The 23,492-nt window shown below is 47.8% G+C and overlaps 1 long non-coding RNA gene across 1 annotated transcript in view; it reads left to right on the top strand.

Annotated features, from left to right (window-relative positions):
• Positions 1-22,418, top strand: part of LOC149455889 (uncharacterized) — a 28,801-nt gene extending 6,383 nt beyond the window's left edge. Inside the window, exon 2 of the long non-coding RNA XR_016314003.1 lies at positions 21,940-22,418. This is a non-coding gene — a long non-coding RNA (uncharacterized LOC149455889). The remainder of the gene's footprint in view (positions 1-21,939) is intronic.
• Positions 22,419-23,492: the final 1,074 nt, after the last annotated feature.

Raw genomic sequence — 23,492 nt, 5'->3', positions numbered from 1 at the left:
CCTTCCACTAACACCAAAGATGGGGTACGACTCCTCCCCTGATTCCAAAGATCGGGCGTTGTTTACTCCCAGTGAAGCCAGGACTTTTTCTTCTCTGACTTCTCGCAGTCCGGCCCCCCTAAAGCCTGAAAGACCTTTAACTGGCCCTTTGTTTAGAAAGTTTGGAGACCCCTGGTCTAGGATGACAAGGCACACTTCTGCCCCCCCCAAAACACACACTCACACACACTGCTCCCCTCTCTTCTCCAATCTAACAGTACAGTCTCCAGTCTAAGCTGTAGACTGTACTGTCTACTGTCTACTTTTTCCTGTGAAGACTTGAAGTTCAGAGAAGCAGCACTGAGAGGGCAGGAGCTGGAAGACGTGAAAGTGGTAGGGACAGTTTACGGTTTGTTCTTATATACTTGTCTGTTTGATCCTTTGCTCAGTAAATTTTATACACAGACACCTCCCTCACCAAGACCTGGTTTCATGTTGTAGGCGTATGGTTTTTCTCCTGTTATCCACATTGTATCATTAGTATGGCATAATCTGTGCACCTTCTGACATACCAACTATCTCGACACTTGGTACAGTTTTACTGTTTAACGCATAACCACATTTGACTTGCCTGTTATTGATTCCATACTTCTACCTGTATACATGACTGCAATTGTAACTGTATCTTCTAAAAACAAAAATGTTTTCAATAAAAATGTATTGAAAGGAATTGAAAGTGGTAAACTGCAAGTGCTAGGGTAAGAATTCTAACTAGTAGTTTAGTGGGGAATGATTATTTCATTGTGATCAAGGCAAGCCTAGGCTCAATTTAATAGAGAGAAAGACACAGGCTGGGGCTTTACTACAGAAATTAAGATACTTTAGAAGTGTAAAATTGGCCAGCAGCAGGACAGTTTTATTCACAGAGAATAGGCATAACCGGTGAATTTTTTACTCTGGAGATAGTTGATACTGCATTCTGGGCACCCCAAAAAAGACCCTAAAAATAAATTCAGAATTAAGAAATTGAACCCCCCCAAAAAAAAAAACTTAAAGCATTCCTGAAACAAAAGCCTACTTTATTTAAAGCAAAGCCTTGCAGGAAAAAAAAAGAACCCCTGAAACCAGTCTTTATTCTATACCAGCTGATTGGTTCAAAGGCCCTTGCAGTTCATTATGGCTTCAAAGCATTCAGCCAGATGAAATGCAGCTTTATTTCCGTGGGACTGAAAACAGGCAGAATTTACCTCATACCCATGGTAGACCAGAATCCGAACCAAATTCTGCATGACACCAGTCAATGTGTTGGTTTAGAGCGGTAATATTTTTAGATAGACTCTGTTGCCTTGTCCATCCAGGACAAAGGCTGGCCATACATTATACAATTATCTTGAGATTTTTGGTTTAGATTTAACAAAAACCATATAATAGGAGGTCAAACCTAACAACACTTTCAATTGTATTCAATTAGGCAGGCTCTTGCACTACATAATTGAAGGTAAATCTAAAGGAAATTAGACAGAAAACTGTATAGTGTATGGCCAACCCAAGTGAGAGTCTCTTTAAAGCCCAAACTGCTGCAAAATACCCAGTTCTTCCAGTTTAGGGTGAGTATGGGGAGTACAGGGTTTCATGTTTGGAGGAATGGAGCAGCAAGGAAGTGTAAAGAAGGTGAATATAGATGGGTTGGGGGTGGCTTTAAAGAGACTGTAACTTTGCCTTGTTTATTTAGGAAATATATCTAAACTACTTTGAACCACACAAGAATAATTCCCTTATCTTCTTGTAAATGTCATGTTCCTGCTCCCAGCAATGCCAGGTACTTTCTTGCATTAAGTTTCAGTGAAGGGTGGATGGAAAACTAAGAAGAGACTTATTTTTGCTTTATCATATGCATCAAAGGTCCCAGAATCAGGGGATGTCCAGGTAAATAAAATATCACAAAAATAACGGATCACACCATGCTGCTAGCCAACTGAAAGAATCTAACTGTAAACTATGTCTAACATTTAGAAGTCTTGGTTGCACCAAATCTGCAAAACTAGAAAATGTGCCACAAGTAGAGATGAGCGAAGTATTCAAAAATTCGATTCGACTGATTCGGCGAATTCGTGGAAAAATTTCGATTCGAGTCGAATATATTCGCTGCGAATTTAACTTATAAAAGGGTGTTTCTAGGCTTCAGAGAGCCTTTATATTAGTGCAGAACACTGTACCTTTAATTTAAATGCCCTTGGAGTCTGCTGGGGAAGAGAAATAATACTGACAGTCAGTATGACATGCAGATGAGTGCCGTCGATCTTAGAATCACCGCACACTTCACTCATTTGGGCAGTCACGGGGCCAAAACCAGAGTGTGGAGCCACAGTGTGGCGGTGGAGGCAGCAGCAATGGGAGGCCATACAGCACCCTATGACAAAAATGGAAACCACCAGCAGTGTGAGGAGACCTGAAAGTGGCACATGGCAGAGTGTGGCGATGGAGACAGCAGCAATGGGAGGCCGTACAGGGACCCATGACACACTCTGGACCTGGCAGCAGCATGAGGAGGCGGTATAGGGGCCCATGACAGATTACGGGCCTGGCAGCAGCATGAGGAGTCGGTACGGGGGCCCATGGCAGATTAGGGGCCTGGCAGCAGCTATGGGAGGCCCGTAATCTGCCAGCACCCTATGACAAAAAATGGAACACACCAGCAGTGTGAGGAGACCTGAAAGTGGCACATGGCAGAGTGTGGCGATGGAGACAGCAGCAATGGGAGGCCGTACAGGGACTCATGAGAGACTATGGACCTGGCAGCAGCATGAGGAGGCGGTATAAGGGCCCATGGCAGATTAGGGGCCTGGCAGCAGCTATGGGAGGCCCGTAATCTGCCAGCACCCTATGACAAAAAATGGAACACACCAGCAGTGTGAGGAGACCTGAAAGTGGCACATGGCAGAGTGTGGCGATGGAGACAGCAGCAATGGGAGGCCGTACAGGGACCCATGAGAGACTCTGGACTTGGCAGCAGCATGAGAAGGCGGTATAGGGGCCCATAGCAGATTAGGGGCCTGGCAGCAGCTATGGGAGGCCCGTAATCTGCCAGCACCCTATGACAAAAAATGGAACACACCAGCAGTGTGAGGAGATCTGAAAGTGGCACATGTTTGGGGCATGATTCATGGCGGATTTAGTCAGTTGTGTCAGGAACTGGTGGTTTGAAATCCAGACTAATCCACGCCTGATTCATTTTCACAAACGTGAGTCTCTCCACACTTTGGGTGGACAGTCGTGTCCTCCGCGGAGTTGCAATACCTCCTGCCGCACTAAACACGCGCTCCGATGCCACGCTACTGGCCGGGCATGACAGCCTTTCAAGGGCAAATTCAGCTAGTTGGGGCCAAAGGTCAAGTTTCGTTGCCCAGTAGTCAAGGGGATTGTCTACCTCGGTTGGCAGGGTGCTGTCCAAGTAGGCCTAAGCCTGTTGTTTGAGGTCCTGCTCCAGGTCCACCTGATGCTGCTGCTGCTGCGGCTGGTTAGTAGTTTCCTCACTGCGCTGGTGAAGAAAGCTACTCATCATCGACTGCAGACTGAGGCAGCTGCTGCTGGTGGAGCTGCCACTGCTCCTACCACCCCACCCCTCCCCTGCTGCCATGGCAGCGGAACGCGAGCACACAGGGCCCACAGTGTCTGAGGATGGACGTTGGCGCAGACAGGCAGAGACCAGCTGACTACATAGGTGGTTTTTATAGTACGTTATTTTGGCCTCCCTCTCAGCAGGTGTGAAAAAGGCCACCATTTTTGAACGGTAGCGAGGGTCCAACAAGGTGGACAGCCAAAAGTCATCCCTCTGTCTGATGGTTATTATTCGGCTGTCGGTACGCAAGCAAGCGAGCATGCTATGGGCCATTTGTGCCAAGGAATGCGAGGGACTCCCTGCCTCCATCTCCACAGCATACTGCCACGGTGCGTCTGGGTCCTCTGTCTCCTCTTCCTCCTCCTCTAGCAGATGCTCCTGCTCCTCCACTCCTGTCCGCTGAGTGGAAAAACCACCCATTTCACTCAATAATTCCTGAGCACCAATGTCCTCCTCTACCTCCTCCTCTTCTTCCTGTCCTGCCCCCACAGGGGTCATGTGGCGTTGAGATCTGTGCGCCACGTCTACCGCACCCTGACCAGCCATTGTTAACAGCATTTGTTCCAGGACGTGCAACAGAGGAATGACGTCGTTCATCCCATAGTCCTGCCGACTCACGAATAGCGTGGCCTCCTCAAAGGGCCTGAGCAAGCGCAGGTGTCACGCATGAGCTGCCAATGGCTGACATCTAAGTTACACAGGGAGTACCTTTATCCGCTTTTAACATAAGGAAATCTGTGATGGCCTTTTGCTGTTCGTAAAGGCGGTCTAACATATGTAGGGTTGAATTCCACCTTGTTGCAACGTCACAGCATGAGGAGTCGGTACAGGGGCCCATGGCAGATTACGGGCCTGGCAGCAGCAATGGGAGGCCCGTAATCTGCCAGCACCCTATGAAAAAAAATGGAACACTTCAGCAGTGTGTGAGGAGACCTGAAAGTGGCACATGGCAGAGTGTGGCGATGGAGACAGCAGCAATGGGAGGCCGTACAGGGACCCATGACAGACTCTGGACTTGGCAGCAGCATGAGGAGGCGGTATAGGGGCCCATGGCAGATTAGGGGCCTGGCAGCAGCTATGGGAGGCCCGTAATCTGCCAGCACCCTATGTCAAAAAATTGAACACACCAGCAGTGTGTGAGGAGACCTGAAAGTGGCACATGGCAGAGTGTGGCGATGGAGACAGCAGCAATGGGAGGCCGTACAGGGACCCATGACAGACTCTGGACTTGGCAGCAGCATGGGGAGGCGGTATAGGGGCCCATGGCAGATTAGGGGCTTGGCAGCAGCTATGGGAGGCCCGTAATCTGCCAGCACCCTATGTCAAAAAATTGAACACACCAGCAGTGTGTGAGGAGACCTGAAAGTGGCACATGGCAGAGTGTGGCGATGGAGACAGCAGCAAAGGGAGGCCGTACAGGGACCCATGACAGACTCTGGACTTGGCAGAAGCATGAGGAGGCGGTATAGGGGCCCATGGCAGATTAGGGGCCTGGCAGCAGCTATGGGAGGCCCGTAATCTGCCAGCACCCTATGTCAAAAAATTGAACACACCAGCAGTGTGAGGAGACCTGAAAGTGGCACATGGCATGAGACACTGTGGACCTGGCAGCAGCATGAGGAGGCGGTACAGGGGCCCATGGCAGATTAGGGGCCTGGCAGCAGCTATGGGAGGCCCGTAATCTGCCAGCACCCTATGTCAAAAAATTGAACACACCAGCAGTGTGTGAGGAGACCTGAAAGTGGCACATGGCAGAGTGTGGCGATGGAGACAGCAGCAATGGGAGGCCGTACAGGGACCCATGACAGACTCTGGACTTGGCAACAGCATGAGGAGGTGGTATAGGGGCCCATGGCAGATTAGGGGCCTGGCAGCAGCTATGGGAGGCCCGTAATCTGCCAGCACCCTATGTCAAAAAATTGAACACACCAGCAGTGTGAGGAGACCTGAAAGTGGCACATGGCATGAGACACTGTGGACCTGGCAGCAGCATGAGGAGGCGGTACAGGGGCCCATGGCAGATTAGGGGCCTGGCAGCAGCTATGGGAGGCCCGTAATCTGCCAGCACCCTATGTCAAAAAATTGAACACACCAGCAGTGTGAGGAGACCTGAAAGTGGCACATGGCAGAGTGTGGCGATGGAGACAGCAGCAATGGGAGGCCGTACAGGGACCCATGACAGACTCTGGACTTGTCAGCAGCATGAGGAGGCGGTATAGGGGCCCATGGCAGATTAGGGGCCTGGCAGCAGCTATGGGAGGCCCGTAATCTGCCAGCACCCTATGTCAAAAAATTGAACACACCAGCAGTGTGTGAGGAGACCTGAAAGTGGCACATGGCAGAGTGTGGCGAAGGAGACAGCAGCAATGGGAGGCCGTACAGGGACCCATGACAGACTCTGGACTTGGCAGCAGCATGAGGAGGCGGTATAGGGGCCCATGGCAGATTAGGGGCCTGGCAGCAGCTATGGGAGGCCCGTAATCTGCCAGCACCCTATGTCAAAAAATTGAACACACCAGCAGTGTGTGAGGAGACCTGAAAGTGGCACATGGCAGAGTGTGGCGATGGAGACAGCAGCAATGGGAGGCCGTACAGGGACCCATGACAGACTCTGGACTTGGCAGCAGCATGAGGAGGTGGTATAGGGGCCCATGGCAGATTAGGGGCCTGGCAGCAGCTATGGGAGGCCCGTAATCTGCCAGCACCCTATGTCAAAAAATTGAACACACCAGCAGTGTGTGAGGAGACCTGAAAGTGGCACATGGCAGAGTGTGGCGATGGAGAGAGCAACAATGGGAGGCCGTACAGGGACCCATGAGAGACTCTGGACTTGGCAGCAGCATGAGGAGGCGGTATAGGGGCCCATGGCAGATTAGGGGCCTGGCAGCAGCTATGGGAGGCCCGTAATCTGCCAGCACCCTATGTCAAAAAATTGAACACACCAGCAGTGTGTGAGGAGACCTGAAAGTGGCACATGGCAGAGTGTGGCGATGGAGACAGCAGCAATGGGAGGCCGTACAGGGACCCATGAGAGACTCTGGACTTGTCAGCAGCATGAGGAGGCGGTATAGGGGCCCATGGCAGATTAGGGGCCTGGCAGCAGCTATGGGAGGCCCGTAATCTGCCAGCACCCTATGCAAAAAATTTAACACACCAGCAGTGTGAGGAGACCTGAAAGTGGCACATGGCATGAGACACTGTGGACCTGGCAGCAGCATGAGGTGGCGGTACAGGGGCCCATGGCAGATTAGGGGCCTGGCAGCAGCTATGGGAGGCCCGTAATCTGCCAGCACCCTATGACAAAAAATGGAACACACCAGCAGTGTGAGGAGACCTGACAGTGGCACATGGCAGAGTGTGGCGATGGAGACAGCAGCAATGGGAGGCCGTACAGGGACCCATGACAGACTCTGGACTTGGCAGCAGCATGAGGAGGCGGTATAGGGGCCCATGGCAGATTAGGGGCCTGGCAGCAGCTATGGGAGGCCCGTAATCTGCCAGCACCCTATGTCAAAAAATTGAACACACCAGCAGTGTGTGAGGAGACCTGAAAGTGGCACATGGCAGAGTGTGGCGATGGAGACAGCAGCAATGGGAGGCCGTACAGGGACCCATGACAGACTCTGGACTTGGCAGCAGCATGAGGAGGCGGTATAGGGGCCCATGGCAGATTAGGGGCCTGGCAGCAGCTATGGGAGGCCCGTAATCTGCCAGCACCCTATGTCAAAAAATTGAACACACCAGCAGTGCGAGGAGACCTGAAAGTGGCACATGGCATGAGACACTGTGGACCTGGCAGCAGCATGAGGAGGCGGTATAGGGGCCCATGGCAGATTAGGGGCCTGGCAGCAGCTATGGGAGGCCCGTAATCTGCCAGCACCCTATTACAAAAAATGGAACACACCAGCAGTGTGAGGAGACCTGAAAGTGGCACATGGCATGAGACACTGTGGACCTGGCAGCAGCATGAGGAGGCGGTATAGGGGCCCATGGCAGATTAGGGGCCTGGCAGCAGCTATAGGAGGCCCGTAATCTGCCAGCACCCTATGACAAAAAATGGAACACACCAGCAGTGTGTGAGGAGACCTGAAAGTGGCACATGGCAGAGTGTGGCGATGGAGACAGCAGCAATGGGAGGCCGTACAGGGACCCATGACAGACTCTGGACTTGTCACCAGCATGAGGAGGCGGTATAGGGGCCCATGGCAGATTAGGGGCCTGGCAGCAGCTATGGGAGGCCCGTAATCTGCCAGCACCCTATGTCAAAAAATTGAACACACCAGCAGTGTGTGAGGAGACCTGAAAGTGGCACATGGCAGAGTGTGGCGATGGAGACAGCAGCAATGGGAGGCCGTACAGGGACCCATAACAGACTCTGGACTTGGCAGCAGCATGAGGAGGCGGTATAGGGGCCCATGGCAGATTAGGGGCCTGGCAGCAGCTATGGGAGGCCCGTAATCTGCCAGCACCCTATGTCAAAAAATTGAACACACCAGCAGTGTGTGAGGAGACCTGAAAGTGGCACATGGCAGAGTGTGGCGATGGAGACAGCAGCAATGGGAGGCCGTACAGGGACCCATGACAGACTCTGGACTTGGCAGCAGCATGAGGAGGCGGTATAGGGGCCCATGGCAGATTAGGGGCCTGGCAGCAGCTATGGGAGGCCCGTAATCTGCCAGCACCCTATGTCAAAAAATTGAACACACCAGCAGTGCGAGGAGACCTGAAAGTGGCACATGGCATGAGACACTGTGGACCTGGCAGCAGCATGAGGAGGCGGTATAGGGGCCCATGGCAGATTAGGGGCCTGGCAGCAGCTATGGGAGGCCCGTAATCTGCCAGCACCCTATTACAAAAAATGGAACACACCAGCAGTGTGAGGAGACCTGAAAGTGGCACATGGCATGAGACACTGTGGACCTGGCAGCAGCATGAGGAGGCGGTATAGGGGCCCATGGCAGATTAGGGGCCTGGCAGCAGCTATAGGAGGCCCGTAATCTGCCAGCACCCTATGACAAAAAATGGAACACACCAGCAGTGTGTGAGGAGACCTGAAAGTGGCACATGGCAGAGTGTGGCGATGGAGACAGCAGCAATGGGAGGCCGTACAGGGACCCATGACAGACTCTGGACTTGTCACCAGCATGAGGAGGCGGTATAGGGGCCCATGGCAGATTAGGGGCCTGGCAGCAGCTATGGGAGGCCCGTAATCTGCCAGCACCCTATGTCAAAAAATTGAACACACCAGCAGTGTGTGAGGAGACCTGAAAGTGGCACATGGCAGAGTGTGGCGATGGAGACAGCAGCAATGGGAGGCCGTACAGGGACCCATAACAGACTCTGGACTTGGCAGCAGCATGAGGAGGCGGTATAGGGGCCCATGGCAGATTAGGGGCCTGGCAGCAGCTATGGGAGGCCCGTAATCTGCCAGCACCCTATGTCAAAAAATTGAACACACCAGCAGTGTGTGAGGAGACCTGAAAGTGGCACATGGCAGAGTGTGGCGATGGAGACAGCAGCAATGGGAGGCCGTACAGGGACCCATGAGAGACTCTGGACTTGGCAGCAGCATGAGGAGGCGGTATAGGGGCCCATGGCAGATTAGGGGCCTGTCAGCAGCTATGGGAGGCCCGTAATCTGCCAGCACCCTATGTCAAAAAATTGAACACACCAGCAGTGTGAGGAGACCTGAAAGTGGCACATGGCATGAGACACTGTGGACCTGGCAGCAGCATGAGGAGGCGGTACAGGGGCCCATGGCAGATTAGGGGCCTGGCAGCAGCTATGGGAGGCCCGTAATCTGCCAGCACCCTATGACAAAAAATTGAACACACCAGCAGTGTGAGTAGACCTGAAAGTGGCACATGGCAGGGGCATGATTCATGGCGGATTTAGTCAGTTGTGTCAGGAACTGGTGGTTTGAAATCCAGACTAATCCACGCCTGATTCATTTTCACAAACGTGAGTCTCTCCACACTTTGGGTGGACAGTCGTGTCCTCCGCGGAGTTACAATACCTCCTGCCGCACTAAACACGCGCTCCGCTGCCACGCTACTGGCCGGGCATGACAGCCTTTCAAGGGCAAATTCAGCTAGTTGGGGCCAAAGGTCAAGTTTCGTTGCCCAGTAGTCAAGGGGATTGTCTACCTCGGTTGGCTGGGTGCTGTCCAAGTATGCCCAAGCCTGTTGTTTGAGGTCCTGCTCCAGGTCCACCTGATGCTGCTGCTGCTGCGGCTGGTTACTAGTTTCCTCACTGCGCTGGTGAAGAAAGCTACTCATCATCGACTGCAGACTGAGGCAGCCGCTGCTGGTGGAGCTACCACTGCTCCTACCACCCCACCCCTCCCCTGCTGCCATGGCAGCGGAACGCGAGCGCACAGGGCCCACAGTGTCTGAGGATGGACGTTGGCGCACAAAGGCAGAGACCAACTGACTACATAGGTGGTTTTTATAGTACGTTATTTTGGCCTCCCTCTCAGCAGGTGTGAAAAAGGCCACCATTTTTGAACGGTAGCGAGGGTCCAACAAGGTGGACAGCCAAAAGTCATCCCTCTGTCTGATGGTTATTATTCGGCTGTCGCTACGCAAGCAACCGAGCATGCTATGGGCCATTTGTGCCAAGGAATGCGAGGGACTCCCTGCCTCCATCTCCACAGCATACTGCCACGGTGCGTCTGGGTCCTCTGTCTCCTCCTCCTCCTCCTCTAGCAGATGCTCCTGCTCCTCCACTCCTGTCCGCTGAGTGGAAAAATCACCCATTTCACTCAATAATTCCTGAGCACAAATGTCCTCCTCTACCTCCTCCTCTTCTTCCTGTCCTGCCCCCACAGGGGTCATGTGGCGTTGAGATCTGTGCGCCACGTCTACCGCACCCTGACCAGCCATTGTTAACAGCATTTGTTCCAGGACGTGCAACAGAGGAATGACGTCGTTCATCCCATAGTCCTGCCGACTCACGAATAGCGTGGCCTCCTCAAAGGGCCTGAGCAAGCGGCAGGTGTCACGCATGAGCTGCCAATGGCTGACATCGAAGTTACACAGGGGAGTACCTTTATCCGCTTGTAACATCAGGAAATCGGTGATGGCCTTTCGCTGTTCGTAAAGGCGGTCTAACATTTGTAGGGTTGAATTCCACCTTGTTGCAACGTCGCAGATCAGGCGATGCTGTGGAATTCCGTTCTGCCGCTGCAGCTCAAGGAGGGTGTGCTTTGCGGTGTAGGAATGGCTGAAATGCATGCAAAGTTTACGTGACATTTTAAGGATGTCTTGCAGTGGGATGGTGGATTTTAGGAACCGCTTGACAACCAGATTGAACATGTGAGCCATGCATGGCGCTTGGCACAACCTTCCTTGACGCAGAGCAGACACCATGTTCTTTCCGTTGTCGGTCAACATGGTTCCGATTTTGAGTTTGCGCGGAGACAGCCATCTGTCGATTTCTCTGTTCATTACACTGAGAAGTTCCTCCCCTGTGTGACTACGTTCGCCAAGGCATACCAGGTGCAGCACAGCGTGACACCGTTGCGCCCTGCACATGTGATATGCCGGTCGGGTAATGGGACTTGGCACGGGGGTGGCGGCTGAGGACACGAAGGAAGAAGAGGTGGTAGAGGCGGACATCTTTTGTGGACCAAGGACGTGCAAACGTGGAGGCAAAAGCGGCGTGACCTGTCCAAGTTGCTGGTGCGGCTGTGACGGCACCACGTTCACCCAGTGGGCCGTAAATATCATGTACTGTCCCTGACCGTAGTTACAGCTCCACACGTCGGCGCTGCCGTGCACTTTGGCAGAGACCGACATGCTCAAAGACTGGCCCACCATCTCTTCTACATGGGAATGCAGGGCTGGCACTGCCTTTTTGGCAAAGAAATGACGGCTTGGCACTCTCCACCGCGGCGCGGCACAAGCCATCATTTCTCGGAAAGGTGCTGAGTCCACCACTTGGAAAGGGAGGGACTGCAGCACCAGCAACTTGGACAGGAGGACGTTCAGCTTTTGCACCGTCGGGTGCGTGCTCGCAAACTGTTGTCTCTTGGAAACGGATTCCAAGAAAGACTGCTGACGGAATCCGTGAACAGGAGTAGCAGGAGAAGGAGCATCTGAACGAGCGGAAGATGGCAACGAGCGACAACTCCCCTCAGCAGAGGTGTTGGAGCCTTGACTGGCTGATAGAGGGCGATTGACGTAGGGTGACGGAGCAAGTAACGGAGCGGGTGATGGAGCGGGGGCTGGGGCGGGCAGAACCGCCGTATCTTTATCACGGTTTTCCCAGGCCACCAAATGGCGACGCTGCATATGCTGCCGCAACGCTGTAGTCCCAACATGGGCCCCCTGGCCACGCTTGACTTTCTGGCCACATAGTCGACTACTGGCTACGTTTACTTCCTCGGGCGGTTTGACAAAAAATTGCCACACCGCCGAGTAGGAAACTTTGCCCCCGATACTCCTCACTGGCTGACTGCTGCTTCCTCCGTGCACACCGGCACCACTACTGGCCGTGGTGGTAGGCTGCAGTGGAGCTGGTGCTGTACTCCGTGGCCGTTTGCCTCCACTGACACTGCTGCGACCCTGCTGCCTCCTGGGCAACCCACCGACTGTTTTGCTCGCTGCCAAGCTGCCACCCTCTTCTCCTGATGATGCGGAAGCAATAGCCTGATGACGACGAGGCTGCCAAGTGCGATCAGCCTCATCATCATCAATTAGGGTCTCCGCCTCACTACTAGCCCCCTCGGCTGCGTGTGGGTCAGGAGACAGACCTGTCTCTAGACCGGCTACCGAGCCACTCTCCTCGCCACTACTTCTTCGCCTGGCTGCTGAAGAGGCGGATGTCTCCCCCCGTTCCTGACCGCCCTCTGTTAGCTCTTCCTCACTGTACAGTGGGGCTGAGCCCACAGCATGCGATACTTCGCTTGGTGAGGGAACACCAAAGGACAGGGGCAGGTAGAGGACACGTGATTTCAGTGGGCTTGCTCCCGGGCCATGCCAACTAACGGTTGTGTCTGACGTACCCACCGACCGTTGGCTGTAGGTGTCAGAGGTGACCTGGGAAGAGGAAGACGACCGAGCCAACCAATCGATGACGGCAGGGTTGTCGGTGGAGACACGACCGCTGGATGACACCAGGAGCACTGGCCTCTGGCTGCGAATAGTGCTGCCTCGACCCCTTCCTCTGCTGCCACGTCTGCTCGCTCCTAAAACATTGCCTCCTCTGCCACTCCTCTGCATGTCGTCTGACATACTCTTTAATTAAACGATTCTGTGTCCCTGAGTAACAATTCTGTGTCTATCCCTGAGTAACAATTCTGTGTGCCTGAGTAACGTTTCTGTGGCCCTAAGTAACAGTTCTGTGGCCCTCAGTAACAATTCTGTGTCCCTCAGTAACAATTCTGTGTCCCTCAGTAACAATTCTGTGTCCCTCAGTAACAATTCTGTGTCTGTCCCTGAGTAACAATTCTGTGTCCCTAAGTAACGTTTCTGTGGCCCTGAGTAACAATTCTGTGTCTGTCCCTGAGTAACAATTCTGTGTGGGGAAAGAACAAAAAGAGGGCGCACAGGCCTAGTGCATTACCATAAAAAATGTTTAATAAAAAATAAAGTAGGTGTTGTACTCACAAACGCCAATATAGTCAAGGCACATCATAGAAGAACAGCTGGATCAACACCGCGCTGAGTAACAGTCCACAATAGGGAGTTTAGACATCCAAAAGGCTGAGTCCACAATAGGGAGTTTAGACATCCAAAAGGCTGACGTGTTTCGAGGACTTGCCTCTTCCTCAGAGCCAGTGGCTCTGAGGAAGAGGCAAGTCCTCGAAACACGTCAGCCTTTTGGATGTCTAAACTCCCTATTGTGGACTGTTACTCAGCGCGGTGTTGATCCAGCTGTTCTTCTATGATGTGCCTTGACTATATTGGCGTTTGTGAGTACAACACCTACTTTATTTTTTATTAAACATTTTTTATGGTAATGCACTAGGCCTGTGCGCCCTCTTTTTGTTCTTTCCCCATTCAGTATATTTGGATTCCCCCGGTCCATTTGAGGGCAGCAAGGTGTGCATGTTCCAGGACATTCTTAATGTGGTTGTAGCATCGAGTCCATCCCCAAGCGCAGGAGCATTTGTGTTTGCTAACAATTCTGTGTCCCTGAGTAACGTTTCTCTGGCCCTAAGTAACAGTTCTGTGGCCCTCAGTAACAATTCTGTGTCCCTCAGTAACAATTCTGTGTCTGTCCCTGAGTAACAATTCTGTGTCTGTCCCTGAGTAACAATTCTGTGTCTGTCCCTGAGTAACAATTCTGTGTCCCTCAGTAACAATTCTGTGTCCCTCAGTAACAATTCTGTGTCCCTCAGTAACAATTCTGTGTCCCTCAGTAACAATTCTGTGTCCCTCAGTAACAATTCTATGTCCCTCAGTAACAATTCTGTGTCCCTGAGTAACAATTCTGTGTCTGTCCCTGAGTAACAATTCTGTGTCCCTAAGTAACGTTTCTGTGGCCCTAAGTAACGGTTCTGTGGTCCTCAGTAACAAATCTGTGTCCCTCAGTAACAATTCTGTGTCTGTCCCTGAGTAACAATTCTATGTCCCTAAGTAACGTTTCTGTGTCCCTAAGTAACGATTCTGTGGCCCTAAGTAACGATTCTGTGGCCCTAAGTAACGTTTCTGTAGCCCTAAGTAACGTTTCTGTGGCCCTAAGTAACGTTTCTGTGGCCCTAAGTAACAGTTCTGTGGCCCTCAGTAACAGTTCTGTGGCCCTCAGTAACAGTTCTGTGGCCCTCAGTAACAATTCTGTGGCCCTCAGTAACAATTCTGTGTCTGTCCCTGAGTAACAATTCTGTGTCCCTAAGTAACGTTTCTGTGGCCCTAAGTAACGGTTCTGTGGCCCTCAGTAACAATTCTGTGTCCCTGAGTAACAATTCTGTGTCTGTCCCTAAGTAACAATTCTGTGGCCCTAAGTAACGTTTCTGTGGCCCTAAGTAACGTTTCTGTGGCCCTAAGTAACGTTTCTGTGGCCCTCAATAACAATTCTGTATCCCTCAGTAACAATTCTGTGTCTGTCCCTGAGTAACAATTCTGTGTCCCTAAGTAACAATTCTGTGGCCCTAAGTAAAGTTTTTGTGGCCCTAAGTAACGTTTCTGTGGCCCTAAGTAACGATTCTGTGGCCCTAAGTAACGTTTCTGTGGCCCTAAGTAACGTTTCTGTGGCCCTAAGTAACGATTCTGTCTCCCTAAGTAACGTTTCTGTGGCCCTAAGTAACGTTTCTGTGGACCTAAGTAACAATTCTGTGTCTGTCCCTAAGTAACAATTCTGTGGCCCTAAGTAACGTTTCTGTGGCCCTAAGTAACGGTTCTGTGGCCCTAAGTAACGGTTCTGTGGCCCTAAGTAACGGTTCTGTGTCCCTCAATAACAATTCTGTATCCCTCAGTAACAATTCTGTGTCTGTCCCTGAGTAACAATTCTGTGTCCCTAAGTAACGTTTCTGTGGCCCTAACTAACGATTCTGTGGCCCTAAGTAACGTTTCTGTGGCCCTAAGTAACGTTTCTGTGGCCCTCAGTAACAAATCTGTGTCCCTCAGTAACAAATCTGTGTCTGTCCCTAAGTAACAATTCTGTGGCCCTAAGTAACGTTTCTGTGGCCCTAAGTAACGGTTCTGTGGCCCTAAGTAACGGTTCTGTGGCCCTCAGTAACAATTCTGTGTCCCTCAATAACAATTCTGTGTCTGTCCCTAAGTAACAATTCTGTGGCCCTAAGTAACGTTTCTGTGGCCCTAAGTAACGTTTCTGTGGCCCTAAGTAACGTTTCTGTGGCCCTAAGTAACAATTCTGTGGCCCTCAGTAACAAATCTGTGTCCCTCAGTAACAATTCTGTGTCTGTCCCTAAGTAACAATTCTGTGGCCCTAAGTAACGATTCTGTGGCCCTCAGTAACAAATCTGTGTCCCTCAGTAACAATTCTGTGTCTGTCCCTAAGTAACAATTCTGTGGCCCTAAGTAACGTTTCTGTGGCCCTAAGTAACGGTTCTGTGGCCCTCAGTAACAATTCTGTGTCCCTCAATAACAATTCTGTGTCTGTCCCTAAGTAACAATTCTGTGGCCCTAAGTAACGTTTCTGTGGCCCTAAGTAACGATTCTGTGGCCCTCAGTAACAAATCTGTGTCCCTCAGTAACAATTCTGTGTCTGTCCCTAAGTAACAATTCTGTGGCCCTAAGTAACGATTCTGTGGCCCTCAGTAACAAATCTGTGTCCCTCAGTAACAATTCTGTCTGTCCCTAAGTAATAATTCTGTGGCCCTAAGTAACATTTCTGTGGCCCTAAGTAACGATTCTGTGGCCCTCAGTAACAATTCTGTATCCCTCAATAACAATTCTGTCTGTCCCTGAGTAACAATTCTGTGTCCCTAAGTAACGTTTCTGTGGCCCTAAGTAACGTTTCTGTGGCCCTAAGTAACGATTCTGTGGCCCTAAGTAACGATTCTGTGGCCCTAAGTAACGTTTCTGTGGCCCTCGGTAACAATTCTGTGTCCCTCAATAACAATTCTGTGTCTGTCCCTAAGTAACAATTCTGTGGCCCTAAGTAAAGTTTCTGTGGCCCTAAGTAACGATTCTGTGGCCCTCAGTAACAAATCTGTGTCCCTCAGTAACAATTCTGTGTCTGTCCCTAAGTAACAATTCTGTGGCCCTAAGTAACGTTTCTGTGGCCCTAAGTAACAATTCTGTATCCCTCAGTAACAATTCTGTCTGTCCCTGAGTAACAATTCTGTGTCCCTAAGTAACGTTTCTGTGGCCCTAAGTAACGTTTCTTTGGCCCTAAGTAACGATTCTGTGGCCCTAAGTAACGTTTCTGTGGCCCTAAGTAACGTTTCTGTGGCCCTAAGTAACATTTCTGTGGCCCTTAGTAACAATTCTGTGTCCCTCAATAACAATTCTGTGTCTGTCCCTAAGTAACAATTCTGTGGCCCTAAGTAACGTTTCTGTGGCCCTAAGTAACGATTCTGTGGCCCTCAGTAACAAATCTGTGTCCCTCACTAACAATTCTGTGTCTGTCCCTAAGTAACAATTCTGTGGCCCTAAGTAACGTTTCTGTGGCCCTAAGTAACGATTCTGTGGCCCTCAGTAACAATTCTGTATCCCTCAGTAACAATTCTGTCTGTCCCTGAGTAACAATTCTGTGTCCCTAAGTAACGTTTCTGTGGCCCTATGTAACGTTTCTATGGCCCTAAGTAACGATTCTGTGGCCCTAACTAACGTTTCTGTGTCCCTAAGTAACGTTTCTCTGTCCCTAACTCTCTCCCTGCATACAGCCAGGTCTGCCTCTGTTGAATGACTGGAGGCAAATGGAGAATTCTAAAATGGCCGCCATTTATAGCTCGACCATTACACTGTGCTGGCTGGCTGCTGATTGGCTAATGCGATCACATGTCATGAATGAATGCATTATGGGTCAGCGCGCCTTGTCTGCGCGCTTTCCCAGACATCCCCGCTCCGTCGCCGCACATGTCGCCGCCATTTTAGGAAAAATTTCGATTCGCGCATCCGAAGTCTGCTTATTTTCGGATTCGACGCGAATCGAAATTTTCCTAATATTCGAAACGAATTCCACTTCGCCTACTTCGATTCGCTCATCTCTAGCCACAAGGTGTTTCTGTAATGTGTTCCCCATATATATAGAATTATATATTATAAGAGCGCCTATACTTGTGATATACTTTACATATTACTGTTTGTTACATTTCAATGGAGTAGTTTTTATTAGGAGACTTTTAAAGTTGAACTCCAGGAATCATTTGTAATGCATACTTACATTGGTCCAGCTTGGCAAAAAAGTAAGCCTAGTACACACTATCAGTTTTTTTTCGCTTAACCCACCAGCTGAATGAAAAGAAAACTGAAGAGCTTGGGAGGAGATCCTGTACTAAAAATCCACTGAGCTATTGTGTTCTGACAGGGGGACGGCCCCCCGCCAGAGCGCTTTCTACCATTGGCTGAGAGCTCTGACCAGATGCGGACTGGCAGACCTTTTTAGCTCATGCTACACATGGCCCTGCCCCTTCGACAGAAGTTGGACTGGCTGGAATACACACGGGCCGATTGTAGGCCAGTTTCTATTGAACATACCAATACCGCCCGGTATTCAGCCTTTGAATATGGGGCTTAAGTATGTATTATTCATACCTGATGGACCACTAGCAAGCTGGAAATCACTGTAGCAATCAGCACTACTACAGTGAAAGCCATGATCTTCAGGTTCCCATAGGGCGTCTCTCGGTTAGCACTGCCACTATCCATAAAACGTCTTGTATTTTTTCTCTGGCTATAAGGTGTTCTCTGAGTGGACAAGGTGCAGAGGAGGGTGGTGACACTTCTAGTATTCACTGAAAAAAAAAAGGCATTCAATAAATGGCGGGGGTGCCAAGCAAGCAATCCCTTGTCATCATGCTGTGGGGCATCACATAGAACAATCCATCCGCTCACACAGAACCTGAGCAGGACCTGGAAATTCACTGCTATCACTGTAGCAGCCCTGACTAATACAGTGATTTCCAACTTCCCCAGTGGTCCATCGGGTATGATCTGTAGATGATATACTGTGCCAAGCTGGACAAAGGTAAGTTTGCAATGCAAATATTTCCTGGAGTTCAGCTTTCAGTTACTAAGAGTCTCTATCTGGTTGCAAAATCATGAGCTATTGTTAGTTATACACATATGTATATTTTCCACAGAAAGTCCATGGATGTCGAAAGAAATGGATACCATACTCATCCAATAATGCATACACTGGCCTAATTTATAGGGGCCACCTTGCAAATTAAATTGTTATAATGTAATAAAAACATGTAAATATATATATATTGTACAATCATATCAGTCCCTGTTATCAAGTTGCTCCAATCTAAGGTCCCTAACTCACAATTATACATACACATACTAGGAACATTTTTAGACATGAGTCAATTAATCCACCAGCATGTCTTTGGATTGTGGAAGGAAATGGGAGTACCTGGAGGAAACCCACGCAGGCAAAGGAAGAACATGCAAACTCCATGCAGGTAGTGCCATGGTTGGGATTCAGATCAATGACCCTAGTGCTGCTAGGCAGAAGTGCTAACCACTCAACCAGGTTTCACAATCACAGTGTGCTTCCTCTGAGGATGTAGTTCTGGAAATTCCCTTAAATATTACACCAGAGATATGTCACAGACGTCTGCAGGATTTCCTCTCACTCTCACTGTTTTATTAAAATGTGGTAGGCTTTTGCAATTTTATTTCTATGTAATAAGCCAAAAGAATAAAAGAGAATTGCCACACCATGCTAAATACGTTTTTAAAGGGCTGGGTACGTTTTTTGAGATTGCTAGAATTATTGAGTACTGGGCAATTTTTGTATTGTGAATTTGCTGTGAGTTGTCCTACTTTAAACTTTGAAAGACAACACATTTGGTCAAACTTGAGATGGAAGTAGTCCAAAACAGAGTTGTCTAGTGAAGAATAATTGCAGTAGATTAACTTTGGGGAATGGGGTAAACAATCTGTATTTTACCATCATCATTATTATTATTATTATCATACAGTATATATAAAGCGCCAATAGTTCGCTCAGCGCTGTACATTACAAAGGGGGACAGAACATGTGACAGAACAACAACAATACAATGAAAAACATGAGAGGATCAAGGGCCCTGCTCTTTTGAGCTTACAATCTAGGAGGGAGGGGATGGTGGCACAGGAGGAGATAGCTGTGGGGGATGGGGTGGTAGGAAGAGTGGAGGAGGTTGGCAAGTTAGCAGGGGGTGGGGTAGGCTTCCCTGAAGAGGTGGGTTTTCAGGGTGCGCCTAAAGGAGAGGACAATAGGTGATATTCTGATGGGTTGGGGCAGGGAGTTCCAGAGGATGGGTGACACCCTGGAGAAGTCCTGGAGGTGGGCATGGGAGGAGGAGACCAGGGAACTAGAGAGAAGTTACACTTCAAAAGTAATCTAGTGGCGCATACATTAATAGTGCCGAAAAACTCCTATAAAATATATAAATAATATAAAAATGTCTTCCACATAAAAATATATATAAATTAATGAAATAGCAAAAAAATGATATATTCCAAAAGAAAAGTTCAAATAAATCAGTCTATAAAGCAATCACCACGTGAAGAAAACTTTTGAAGAAATTAAATGCATACATATGCATGCAGTGCTCCCCTCTCAGGTGTGCACTCACCAAAAAGTGTTGCCTCCCACTCTCGGGGTTGGCACACTAAGCTTATATAGACGGTTTCTCCAAGGACCAGATCAGGTCACTATGATGTTTTATTGTACTCTTTATTCTTGAAACATTGGAATCCCAGGATAAAACGCTCCCAAACTCCTCCTCACAATGCTCCACACTCCAATAACCATGTAGGAGAAAAAACGAGAGAACCCCAAATAGTGCAGTACCAACTACAAGAATTTATTGTCACAATAGAGTGCAACTTACAAGATGAGAATCAATAAAAAAGCCCAAAGATGTTGACTTTAGCAAGCGCTCAGTGTTAAGAAAGCCACACCAGTGTTCTCACCACTGTCGGCCCTCAATCTCTGACGCGGGTTCCGGTCGGTTTTTATTGATTCTCATCTTGTAAGTGGCACTCTATTGTGACAATAAATTCTTGTAGTTGGTACTGCACCATTTGGGGTTCTCTCGTTTTTTCTCCTGCATGGTTATTGAAGTGTGGAGCATTGTGAGGAAGAGTCTATGTGCCGGAGTTTGGGAGCGTTTTATCCTGGGATTCCAATGTTTCAAGAATAAAGAGTTCAATAAAACATCATAGTGACCTGATCTGGTCCTTGGAGAAACCGTCTATATAAACTTAGTGTGCCAACCACGAGAGTGGTTTTTGGTGAGTGCACACCTGAGAGGGGAGCACTGCACGTATATGTATGCATTTCATTTCTTCACAAGTTTTCTTCACGTGGTGATTGCTTTATAGACTGATTTATTTGGACTTTTCTTTTGGAATATATATAATTTTTTTGCTATTTCATTAATTTATATATATATATATTTATGTGGAAGAAATTTTTATATTATTTATATATTTTATAAGAGTTTTTCGGCACTATTAATTTATGCGCCACTAGATTAATTTTCAAGTGTATTTTTGCTAAGTCTTATATTTTAAAGTAGCAGCGTATTGGCTATATATAGATGTGATATAGTAGTGATAAACATCACTTATTTACACGTTTAGCACAGTTTGTTGGTCATAGACTTTCACTATTTTCACATCATCATTAATTGTCTAGAAATAATTGAATGCAGTTAAAAATCTATGAAAGGTTCTCTTGAAGTAAAAAAAAACAAACAAAAAAACTTTCCATTCCTGCTAGTTATTTGTCAGCTGTGCATATAAAACACCGCATTGCATTTTCTCTGGCTGATGTGTCTGTGTACATTATGGCTGATAATGATGTGAAAGCATGACAGGGCTGATATTTCCATGTCTGTGTATTGTGGTGTCACATGTAGGTACAGTAATTCTTGGAAATCATCTGTCACTGATAAGGCCTGAAGTGGTTTTCATAGATATTACAGTGACTAAACACTTTAAATCCAGGATAGTTCTTGTAAGGGTAAAGACTATAGAGAATAATAAATACAGACCATTTCTAAAATGTATGCAGTAATACGACTAATGAAACTAAACTGGAGATGTTGTCTAAAGCTATAACTTTACCTGTTGGACTCATTTTCTAACCTGTTTTCAAAGTTACATTTCCATTTCTCCAGTATTTATGACTTACTCCATAGATATCAAGATATAACTAAAAGCCTCATGGTCCAAACAGTGGAGAGAAAGGAACATGTCAATATAATGCAGCTGTATAGCTAAACCCATTAACTATTGCAGAGTGGTTTTCTACTATGTTTTAAGGTGGACACTTAATAGTGGTGGTATAGGGACAGAACTTCATGAGGTTATTATACTTCTTGAGTTACTTTATGGTTGAAAGAAAATGTATAGGAACAAGGAGCCAACTGAAAATTACAATGTATAGTATAGTGTATTGTATAATGTACATTACCTGGTATTAAATATACATGTTTACTGATATTTATTACAATTTAACCGATAAAACATTTTTTTTTAACTAACAATGTCACAGAAATTTAATTTGAATCCTGATAGGCCACCAGTAAATCAGGTTATGAGGGGTCACTGAAGAGGCAACATTCAAAACCTCCATGCAAATGTATTTGCTTCATGTTCACATATTAGAAAGTAAACTCAATTTTAAAAGTTAGCAGTTCTTGTAAAATCACAGTCCGCTAGATTATACTTTGCAAGGTATAATAGAAAATCTTCTTCCTAATACAGGTATATCCCATTACCATCCCTCAACCAACTCAACCACCATTCCAGTATCTAGCTAAATAAATGGCTAATGCCCCGTACACATGATAAGAAAATCGTACGAAACATTTATCGGAAGCACTAATTGAACGATTTGCTCTTTGCTGATGAGCAGGATGTTATAACCAATAACAATATTGTGAAGGAAAAAATGCGGTTGAACAACAGTGAAAAATGTTGTCGTTTCGCAAACGAACAACCGATTTTCTATGCAGTGGTATGACGGTCGTCCGAAAAAAATATATCAAGCGCTATCACGCATGAGCAGAAACAGAAGATGACCCGGATGTTTTAGTCCAAGGAATCTTTGTAAACACGAAAGAAAAATCCAAATGTTAAAAGTAGATTGGCCTAATGAGATAATGACACCAGAATGATGCATATTATATTTTATGTATCACTATTTATGTATATAGATAATGTAATAAACGATATTATACTCATTGCTGTTAATTGTTGTGTATATCGCTCGTTCTGGCCGGAAAGGTGTGGCTACAAGGTCACACACACACTGCATCACTTCCACTTGTACGGAAGACGTCAACACTACGTATTGCCCGACGAACGATTATTTTAGATTGGGTAATGTGGGCCACGATTTTGACCAACGAACAAATGCCTCTCGGTCATTGGATGACCGATCGGTCGATTTTCTAACCGTGTATTCCCACCTTAAGGATGGTCATGCATAGCTAGAATTATCTCCGAGATCAATAAATGATGAAAAGTCAATCACCATAGATCACAAATGCTGCATCCTGGGACAAACAAGGTAAACCAACTACTAGGGAACAGAAATAGTAAATGTTCATTTTTATTCTCCACTAGTAGTATAACGTTTCTCCATTCACCACCACAGTGCATGTAAAACCTCAGCATGTTGCGCCCACACCTCTGTAGTAACTGCCACTTTTCCATAACATAGAATGTAGGGTAAACTATCGGCAGTCTGTGTTGGAGTAACAAGACAAGGTCCTAGGCTTTATCCGCAGTTCTGCAAGTGACATCACACTTCTGCAAGTGACATCACACATATATTGTGATGAAGGATAGTCACCATGGTAAGAGGTACAATATGTCCCTGCATCAGAAATGTCTACATTCTATGAGGGCTGGACAGAAGTAATGCAAAAGTGGGCACTTCACTGTATGTGTAGCTCTGTCTCAGCTTTCTTCTCCTCCAATAAGCAAATGATTGAAGATATATAAAGATATTTTGATCAAATATGGATATTATATCATTTATGAAAATATTTTACCCTCGCATCATCGAAGCTTCCATGGTCCTATATTCCAACAAGTGTCAAAATAGTCCGAAAATACCACAATTATAAATTCATCACAACAGTCTCATAAGGCATTTTCATTCAGTCTCATAAATCACGTTAATAATTCATAAGCACCACGTGGAATAACAATTGTCATCATTTGTCAAAATTATGTTAATTGTCAACCAGACAAGATCACGTTACAAAAGACAATTGTAAACTACTCAAAGGATCTTTCAGACATGCGAC

This window comes from Staurois parvus, unplaced genomic scaffold (assembly GCF_062004578.1).
Source record: "Staurois parvus isolate SC_StPar_1 unplaced genomic scaffold, SC_StPar_1.0 ptg000385l, whole genome shotgun sequence".
NCBI lineage: Eukaryota > Metazoa > Chordata > Amphibia > Anura > Ranidae > Staurois > Staurois parvus.
This window is presented reverse-complemented; position numbering and strand designations above follow the sequence as displayed.